The following is a 10,353-nucleotide window of genomic DNA, read 5'->3' as shown; positions in this document are numbered from 1 at the left end:
CGTATGCAACTCGATATACATCATAACTCCAATACAACTGAACTATATGGTAAAAGTCACAGTAGGTTAAACAGTGTGTTGCCTCCAGAGCATGACCGCGTGCTATGTTGGAATTGGTGTCTATGTCAATAACTAAATTGCTGGTATAAACTTGAATTATTGATAAAGTCCTTTTGGGTTGCCCTTAAACCTAGTAATTGAATAAGATGACTTTTAGAGAGAAATATTGATTTATTATATGATTAATAAATGGCAATAAATGATTTGTTAATATATTATATGAATAATATATTAATTAGAATAGTATTATTTAACTAAGAATTAATCAGAAATCAATTTGAATTAATTGGATTAATTAAAAGTACAATAACCTAAGTTGTAATTGTTCAATAGTTGAACAAAAAGGTTCTAGAACCTTCCCCATGGATGTGGACGGTTTGGAGAGTGATTCTAGGGCTTCTAGAATATCCCTTGGAGATAATTATCTAATTTGAGATATTATTATTTTCGTCAAGTAAGGGCTATCTATAGTTTTCTTATCAACATACATCACAACTTCAGTATATATGGTAGAAGTCACAGTAGGTTAAACAGTGTGTTGCCGTTAGAGCATGACCGCGTGCTATGTTGGATTAGGTGTTTAAGTCAATAACTAAATTGCTGATATAAACTTGAATTATTGACAAAGTCCTTTTAGGTTGCCCTTAAACCTAGTAATTGAATAAGATGACTTTTAGAGAGAAATATTGATTTATTATATGATTAATAAATGGCAATAAATGATTTGTTAATATATTATATGAATAATATATTAATTAGAAATAGTATTATTTAACTAAGAATTAATTAGAAATCAATTTGAATTAATTTTGGGATTACTTAGATTAATTAAAAGTACAATGACCTAAGTTGTAATTGTTCAATAGTTGAACAAAAAGGTTCCAAAACCTTCCCGATGGAGGTGGATGGTTTGGAGAGTGATTATAGGGCTTCTAAAATATCCCTTAGAGATAATTACCTAATTTGAGATATTATTATTTTAGTCAAGTAAGGGCTATCTATGGTTTTCTTATCAACAATAAATAGGACATTGTCTTCATATTTTCAACCAATTATTCCTTTAGAAGGGTGTCTTCTCATCTCATATCTCTTCAAGTATTTCTTGGTTGCTAAGGTTTGGGTGTGAACAATTATAGGCATGACAATTATGGTGATAACTTCCAAATCAAAGAAGAAAGGATTCTTGATTTTTTACTACAACAATCAACAAGGTATGTAAATGATAAACTTGTTTATTAATTAAAAAAGACAAAATTGCAAAAATGGTCCCTGTGGTATGCAAATTTTTGGGGTTTTAGTCCAAACCACAAGTTTTTGGATTCATGGTCCTTTTGGACTTGTTTGTATGTAAAAATGGTCCCTCCGAAAATTGAAATGACTAAATTTCCCTCTTGATATCTTTTTTATATTTTTTTCTATTTAATTTAATGTTTTATTAATAATAAAATAGGGCTCGCACCTCTCTCTCTCTCTCTCTCTCTCTCTCTCTCTCGGCTGATTGTATTTTTCCCCAACTTTGAAACCTAAATCTTCACCACGCATCCTCCTTTATTCGCACGATCGATCATAGATAAGAAGGCAAATAGTGTGGAGATACCCTTTTGTTATTGATCGATCATAAATAAAAATAAACAATGGCAGAGAGAAGCAAAGAAATCTGGTTATTGCTAAGTGAACTGATAAGAAACGAAAGTATACAAGAACTGATCAAAAATGGAGTTGTTGATGGTCAAGCAATTGAAATTTTTGTAACAAACTTATTTCAGAATATGAAGCTTCTACATCAAATGCGTTAGGTTAATTTATCTGAAGAACTCGATAACCCAAGCTCTCCTTCCTTGCTTTGAAACCTGCAACTCAACCCTCTCCTTCAGCTACTACATGTTATGTGAGGAAGACGATGCCCCCACTTGTAGATGAAAACTCTGATCTGGTTCTGATATGGTTTCTCCATCATCGAATCGTCATCTTCTCCGTTTGTTGGCCATCATCTGATAAAAAAACACACACATACATACTGAGATCAATTCGACTTCAACAAAAAACATAGTAGAAGGCATCATCGATTTAACTTTATGCCAACCAAAAACCGCTTTCTCCCCTATATTCTTCAAACTCACTGCAAGAGAAATCGAAGGCAGATTAAACAAATACATCTCACTAAACAACCCCTGTTACGCTAATGACTTCCAATATTCTATATAATCTCAAAGATTCTTTAAAACTTTCACACGTTAGAAACCTAAAATTGTCTTCAATGCCGCGCCAAGTAGATAGGGATTTCAGAAGCGTACCTCTTAGGGATAAAATGGCTCAATGGGTGTCGATTGGATAGATTACGTTGAAATCCGATAAGGCGGTAGAGTGACACCATTCGAGAATTGCACCATAGATTGACTAGATTGATCTGTTGTGTTCATCGATTAGGGTTTGGGAGACTTTGTATATGAAGGGGATGAACCATTTTGGGTCTAGAGTTGTTTTTTGGGGTTGTTTTCTTGTCAATCGAGTTTCAGTAAGTAAAAAACTTGGATGAAGAACTCTATGATTGTTCTCTAAAAAGCACATCGTTGGAAACAAGTTTTAATCGGCCGATAGCAGTTTAGGTGCTTGTTCGGGAGGTGGGCCAGGAGAGAGAGAGAGAGAGAGAGAGAGAGATTTCTTAAATTTTTAATTATAAAAATACGTAAAAAATGAAAGAAAAATGAAAAAGTAATACCTCAAGGGTATTTTAGTCTTTTCAGTTTTCCAAGGGACAAAATCTACAAGAAAACTACCTCACAAACATGCATACCACAGGGACCATTTTTGCAATTTTGTCATTAAAAAATACATAGGGTTTTAGGGAATTTGTTGTTCGATAGAATGTTACATCAATAGTGTTATGAATTATATCTTTAGGTTGCATGTACCCTTAAGTGATAATGATATATCTGCGTTAATACATGTAAAACCCATCAGTAGTATCAGAGTGTATGGTTGTCAAACAATTGAATGTACATTGCTTGGATTAAACAAAATCCGACTTGAAGGAAATATAGAATCGTCATTCTGACGCAGTGCCACGTCGTGGTGTTCTTCTGCCACGACGTGGAGATCTTCGAATCTGCGTTTTTCTTCGTTCTGCCACAACATGGTGAAGTCACTATTCAACAAATTTGTTTGCTTAATTCACAATTGATTAGGATAACTACTCTAGTTAATATTATTTTAATTGTTTAAAACCTAAATATTCAACTTGGTAATCTGATATCTTATATCTTGTATTTGTGAACTATCCTAAATGTTACTAGATAATCTTAGACTAGATAATGATTGATTATAAGATTAATTATTATTATCCTTATGTATCTTATTATTAATGTAATTAAATGATTAATTAATAAATCCATAAATTAGTTTAAATTTAATTAAATTAGAAGGCCTTAATTTATATAATTAAAGGATCGAACCTTGTATTTTGAAATATTTTAAAATACACCTTATATTATATGTATAATTAAAAGTTTAATCTATATTATATGTATAAGACAAAGTCAGTCAAATCGCTAGTACGGTTCATTCACGAAACCATGCTATAAAGAGGGTATAAGGAAGTGTCATATAAAATGGTTGTTGAATGAGTGTTCACTCTCACCCACCGCTCTCCTATGTGCTAGAGGGTCGTTAGCCGAAGTGAGAGTGTGTGTGGTTAACCGACACATCAATGTGAGATGGTAAATGACATTAAGGTTGTCAAGTAAGTTTGCATGGTTATTCACATTTCGTTTGTGATCCTCGACATTCCAATCACAGAAGTGAGAGCATAATCTGAGATTAAACATATCATTGATAAGAATCAATGAATCTTAAAAGATCTAGGAGTTTCTTAAGATTGGAATTGGTAAAAGCCTTACCTACCTAAAATAGATTTCAATTTGATTACGACATTCAAATCGAAAATATGGAGCCTACCCTTAATTTAAATTTATGCATTAATAATTAAGGATTAAAATCAACTAACTTGAATTCTATTTTTTCTCCTATTTTTTTAAATATCTTATGAAGATAGAAATGATCTTCCTCATTCTTATGGAAATAGCTTTCCTCAATCTTCCTGAGATGGTCTTTTAATTTCAAGTCAAGGTGAGATTGTTTTTCCCTTCCTCATGAAATGATGGAACTAGACATCATCTTTCTTCTTCTTCCTCCTCATTCTCCTCCTCCTCCTATGACTCTCCTAACATCACGTTTTCCTCAAGTTAAAAGATACGATACTACTAAATCCTTATTAGCATATAAAGATCAAGATGAAAACTTTACATGTGTACATGTTCTGAAAAGAAATCATACATTGACGAATTGGATAGATTGGGTGTCGTTTTCCATGGGAGAAATCCATTGATTTGCTTTCCTCTTTCTTCCAAATTCATATGTGTCACAACTAGAAATTTTGTGCCTTGTAACTACAACACTTAAGTAAGAATTATGAATCTAAGACATGAAAGCATGCATGATACTTACTCTATAACAACAAATTTTCCATCAAACACTTCATACAAGCACTACAAATAGTCAACAAGCAATTGGAAACCCTAGAAGTTCTTGTTTAGGTCCATTTTGGACTAGGACTTCCTTATTGGGCCCAATGGACCAATAAACTTCCAATTTGACTATCTTGGACTTAGAACCCTTAAATGGGCTCTAATTGGACACACTTCCAATTATTTCACTATTTTGGGCCATATTGGGCCTAGAGTGAAATAAATCAAATATTATGAACCATTTTGGGCCATAACTAACCTAATTTAGCGCTAATAGGTCATAAAAATTATACTTTGATTTAATTGAGTCAAACATCATCTAACTTAACTAAAATATGGGCTTAGGGGCAAAAAGCCCAAAAATCCCCTCTCTCCCCTCTCCATTCTCGGCCCAAGGCAAACCCAAGATGAAGGGTTGACTTATGCTAGCCACCTCATTGTTATTTTGTGGGTAACTAGGCTATTATTTATCATGCATCCAAGCCTTACTCATATTTCCATGCACTCTCTCTTCTCTTCTTGATTCTCGGTCGAGAACTCCCAAGCACACACACTTCATCCAATTTTTATTAAGTAAGGTCTTTTAAAGAACACCCTCACCTTTCTTCATCAAATTTTCTAGAATCAAGAGCTTTTCAAGGACTTTTTTCCCACAAACACATCATCTAAGGTAATTTGATGACTAATCCATGATCTAGCTACTTTATTTCATCAAAATCACTTCTAAATCTATTCAAACTTGTGATCATACACCTTAGAAGTCACTAAACTCGAGATCTACCAAGAAGACTTGCTAGGATCGAATTTTTCTTCTTTTCTCTATTCAAAATCGAAACTACAAATCAAGGTGAGCTTCATACCTCCTATTTTTCGGTTTTATAAGTTTTGTGGGGGGGGGGGGGAATAAAAGCAAATGTGTAGATTTATGAGTATGGGTATGCTTTGTGTGATTTCTATGTGTATGTATATGTTCTTATGTGATTGTGGTGTTGGATCTAGTAAAAAAGTCCTTAAAACCGAGAATTTCATTAAGTTGTATGAAACTAGTATAAATTATATTATTACATACAAATCATTTCTAGAAAAATAACCAAGTTGGTTAATGTGAACATCTTTGGGTTAAAAACCCATTTTTGGACTCAAAATGTTAAAAATATAAAATTAAAGTGCCCAAAATGATAATATACGAATTTTGAAGGTTGAAATGAGTCAAAACAGTTTCAACAATGTATTTTCTGGAAATATACTCTTTTGTGGGATTAAAAGGTGAAATTTTAAGCATAATGGGCCAAAAATGAACATTTCGGCCCAATAAGGCCCAATTTGTGAGATTTTCAAAGTAGAGGGGCTGAAACTGTACTTTTCTGTAAAACAGGGGACTACTAGTGCTCCAAGTCCATTTCAAGGGTTAAAAATGCTTTTCACATATAAAAAGGACCAAAGATGCAAAAAATTTCCATTGAGGGCCAAAAGTGTAAAAATTGCGAAAAATTGAGGTTTCAGCTGAGAAAACTTCATTTTGAGGGACTAAAACTGTTTTCCAAATAAATTTGTGCTAAAAAATACCTTTTCTACAAGTTTTGATACTAAAGTGTCAAGAAAAATTGTTTATGGACTAAAATGGAAATTCTATTATACAAAGGGCCAAAATTGTAATTTATCCAAATGAAAGGGGTTGCAAAAAGAAAAATTCTAGTGTTTTTAAACAATAAATCTGTTATGATAAAATACTAGTACCACAACTACCGGCGAAATATAATACACCTTCAACACCAAAATCGTTACCAAACGAACTGATTCGGTCTCGAATCAACAAATCCGAAAATAATAATACGACGATACTTCAATACACACGCAGAAATTTCGGGAAGTCAATACACACATGGGAATACACCAGACGTCGATACACCATCTTTGGGCCCGAAAGTTTCAAATCGTGTTTGTTGGTCCTAGCTAGCCCAATGACATGATCTTTAGGCCCGAAGGAAACTTGCTTACATGTTGTTGGGTCTTATATGACCTAATTCCGTGTAAAAGGACTTTCAATGGCTTCTGTGCTGTTGGGCCCCAAGGGTCCTTTGGTACTACTAGTAAAGTCGAGGATTCACAAATGCGAGTCGGGCCAAGGGCCCTTCGCATTCACATTAGCCTTGAATGACTTATGGAAATATCGGGGGCTCCGTACCTCTTTTCTCCTCGGTTGTGGGGCTATGAGAAGTCAGGGTGGTTGGATTAAGTGAATGATACGGACGATGCCTAAGGGATCGTTTGTATACTTGTAAACTAGTCGTTTTCATTAATGCGTGTTTATAACAATTCACAATCCATAATTAATCCAATGTCACCTGGATTCATCAAATACACACGTCGTAACGGTACAACAAGATATAAAACGCGTAATTCAAAGTATTAGGAAAACATCGGGTTTTCCTAGGGTTTTCAATTCATACACCTACGAGATGCATACCAAGTATAACAATTCTTTTTACATTTATAGAAACAAACAAGCATACTTACGGATCTTCACACTTTTTATACAATACTCTTTACAGGAAATATCGGATTTTCTAGTGGTTTTCAAAACAATACAAAACACTATATTTCAAACATTACTTATGAACTCACAAACATTTCATATGTTGACGTTTTTCAAAATGCTTGTATTCTCAGGTAACAGGTAAATCGAGGGGAAAAATGTACTCAGTGATATCTTGTTGTTTGTTTAACTAGTATCGAACAATCTACTTTTTGGGAATGTAATGTTTTGAAACAATGTACTAAATGGAAACACTACCAGTTGTACTATTCTAATGCATGGTGATGAATGATGTTATGTTTCATGTATATTCACTGTGATGGTATTCAATTGAGTCACAACAGCCCTCGAACGTTTCCGCCGTTTGGTTCGGGGGTGTGACAGGTTGGTATCTGATATTGCCATATTTATACCTATTTTTAGGCAATATTTAAGTACATTTTTATTAATAAATTGATAATATGTTTAGAATAATGATACTTATTACTTTAAATTGTTATTTTCAGTCAATATAAAGGATTTTCAAAGAGAGGGACCAAAAGTGACAATGTGTGGAACATGGGAGGCTTGAAAGACAAGAAAAGAAGAAAATCACGATAAACACTGGATTCACGACGTGGCAATGAAGCCCACGACGTGGCATGGGTTTTCCAGAAGATAGACATCACGATACGGAGTATTTCCTTGGAGGATACGGATAGCTTGAAGCGTACGACGTGGCACAGCTGGCCACGATGTGGCGCAGGTTTTTGGAGACTATTTAAGTGCTCCTGATTATTACGAAGGAGAACTTTTTGGGCAAGAAGAAAGGAGTTCTAGGAGACGATTCAGAGCAGAAGAAAGGTCCTGGAAGAGGCTTTCAACACCAAAAAGAATAGAGGTTAATATTTTAGTTAATTAAGAACATGTTTTCCATTACTTTAAGCTGTGTAGGTTTAGTCACTATGATGAGCAGCTGAATCTAGCTACTCTTGTTTAGCTAGATGAAGCTTTAAACTTATGAATAGTTAAATGTTTATGGATTAATTTTAGTTGGTAAAAATTTCTTGTGTTTGATTTGTATAACCTAGCATGCTATTGTTTGTTTCTCTAATTGCTTGATTGCATATTCTGTGTAGCTTAGTAACCATTAAACTGCATGAACTTGTTTACCTAATGATTTAGTGAACATTGAATTGTTAGAGCTAGGATTGACCAATCTTAGTTAGTAATAAGAGTAAATAGAGTTTAGCTGTGTTAGAGAGCGTCTATTGTGACTATAATTGCGTTTATATTACAAATCTTACATAGCATATTTACATTCATAATGAGTTATGTGTTTAATTATCTGTGAACATACATGTTTTGACATGAATTAGTTAATTATTGGTAAGTTAGAACTAAATTACTAATATAACTAAAAACCGACTTAAAAATCCGTAATCATTAACTAGCCATAAGGGAGAAGTGGATTCAAACTAAACAAGGGTGTGTTTTTATTTATTGAATTTGTTTTAAGTTCATCTGATCTTGAAAAACCAGATAAAACCCCTTTTAAACTTGTTAATAAATTAGGTTAATTTAATAGTAAATATATTGAATTAGAACACCGCTCCCTGTGATCGACACCCGACTTACCTAAGTTATACTGTAATCTGACTAGGTACACTGCCTATAAGTGCAAAGTTAGTCTAAGTTTGTTAGGTTATAAATATTAAAATTAGTGGGTACTTTTGTGCACATCAAGTTTTTGGTGCCGTTGCCGGGGAACGGCTTGGTTTTTAGCTTATTTATTTGCATTAAATTAATGGATCCTTCTTGTGGAGTAAAAACCACAAAAAGTTAATTTTTCAGCACAATATAAATTTTTTTTTTTAAGTTTTTCTGTTAATCACAGAGTCCACGACGTGGCCATATACAAGACACGACGTGGAAAGTTAAAAAAAAAAATTATTTTATTTTTAATTTGTTGTTAGTTTTTCTTATTTTAGTTCAGTTTTACGTTTTTAGTTTAGCAAGTTGCAGGAATTCATGACCAGAAGCTCAAACACACACTTGGTGCCACCACTTGAAGATCCCGAGTCTGCACTTCACAAGAAAAAGATGCCCTTACAAGAACTGAAGTCAGCCTTTTCTAGGAAGTCGGGAAAGAAGACAGGAGAGTCAAGTTCATCCGCGAGGCACAAGAGCAATCATGAGCATTTAGATCATACGCTCGTCCAAACCGAGTCCGAAAGCGACACCGAGCCGGAATTTGAAGAACATACGAGCGAACCCGAGAACGATCCAAGGAACGAGATGGAAGCAATCGAAGAGATGTCCATGGGAGCTTACAAGAAGCGGATCCGAGAAGATGTGGGTCCCGGTTTAGTCCAACCCGCAATACCTGCCACTGCCACATTCGAGTTGAAGGGACACATATTGACTGCACTGAAGGATATCCCATTTTTTGGGAAAGATCATGAGGATGCTTTTAAGCATCTAGATGAAGTCAACGACATTACGGATTACTTCAACGTCCCAAATGTCAACAGAAACACAATCTTGCTTAGGATGCTTCCCGTCACTTTCAAAGGAGCTGCTAAGGAGTGGTTAAAATCACTTCCACCGGGTACAATCACCACTTGGGCTCAAATGCATGAGCAATTCCTGGACCAGTTTTGCCCGCCATCCAAGATATCCAAACTCAAGAAGGCAATAGCCAACTTTGAGCAACAGACAAGGGAGTCCTTATACGAAGCATGGGGGCGGTACAAGGGCTTGCTCAGAAATTGCCCTCTGCATGATCTAAATGTGCAACAAGAGATCTCAATTTTCTATGATGGGGTCAACATTATGACGAGACAAATCCTTGACGCTCAAGGACCATTAACAAAGAAAAATCCAAGGGAGGTCAAGGAGTTGATTGAAGAATTCGCGAAGCACTCTCGCGAATACCACAACCCTAGGCAAGATGGAATCAAAGGCAGTGGAGGGGCCCAAACAGAAGAAATAGCAGCTGTAATGGCCATGCCGAATAATATGGATCGAAGGATAACACAACTGGACCAATCAATACATGCCATAAGAGTGGGTTGCGAGAGATGTAGTGGTCCACACTTGACCAAGGACTGCAATGTAGATGAGTTTGGGAACAGGAAAGCTCAAGTGTGCTACTCTAGTGGGGATAAATATGATGAGGATTGGAGGAAACCGAAGAAAGAGTGGCTGCCATACGAAGAGTATAAGAAGCAAAAAGAAGAGAAGTATAGGCAG

At 35.0% G+C, this 10,353-nt stretch overlaps 1 non-coding gene across 1 annotated transcript; it reads right to left on the bottom strand.

The window, feature by feature from the left end:
* Positions 1–9,780: 9,780 nt before the first annotated feature.
* Positions 9,781–9,887, bottom strand: LOC145013449 (small nucleolar RNA R71). The gene has a single exon (XR_013665009.1). It is a non-coding gene; the product is annotated as a small nucleolar RNA R71 (small nucleolar RNA).
* Positions 9,888–10,353: the final 466 nt, after the last annotated feature.

This window comes from Lactuca saligna, chromosome 8 (assembly GCF_052625555.1).
Source record: "Lactuca saligna cultivar CGN05327 chromosome 8, ASM5262555v1, whole genome shotgun sequence".
NCBI lineage: Eukaryota > Viridiplantae > Streptophyta > Magnoliopsida > Asterales > Asteraceae > Lactuca > Lactuca saligna.
This window is presented reverse-complemented; position numbering and strand designations above follow the sequence as displayed.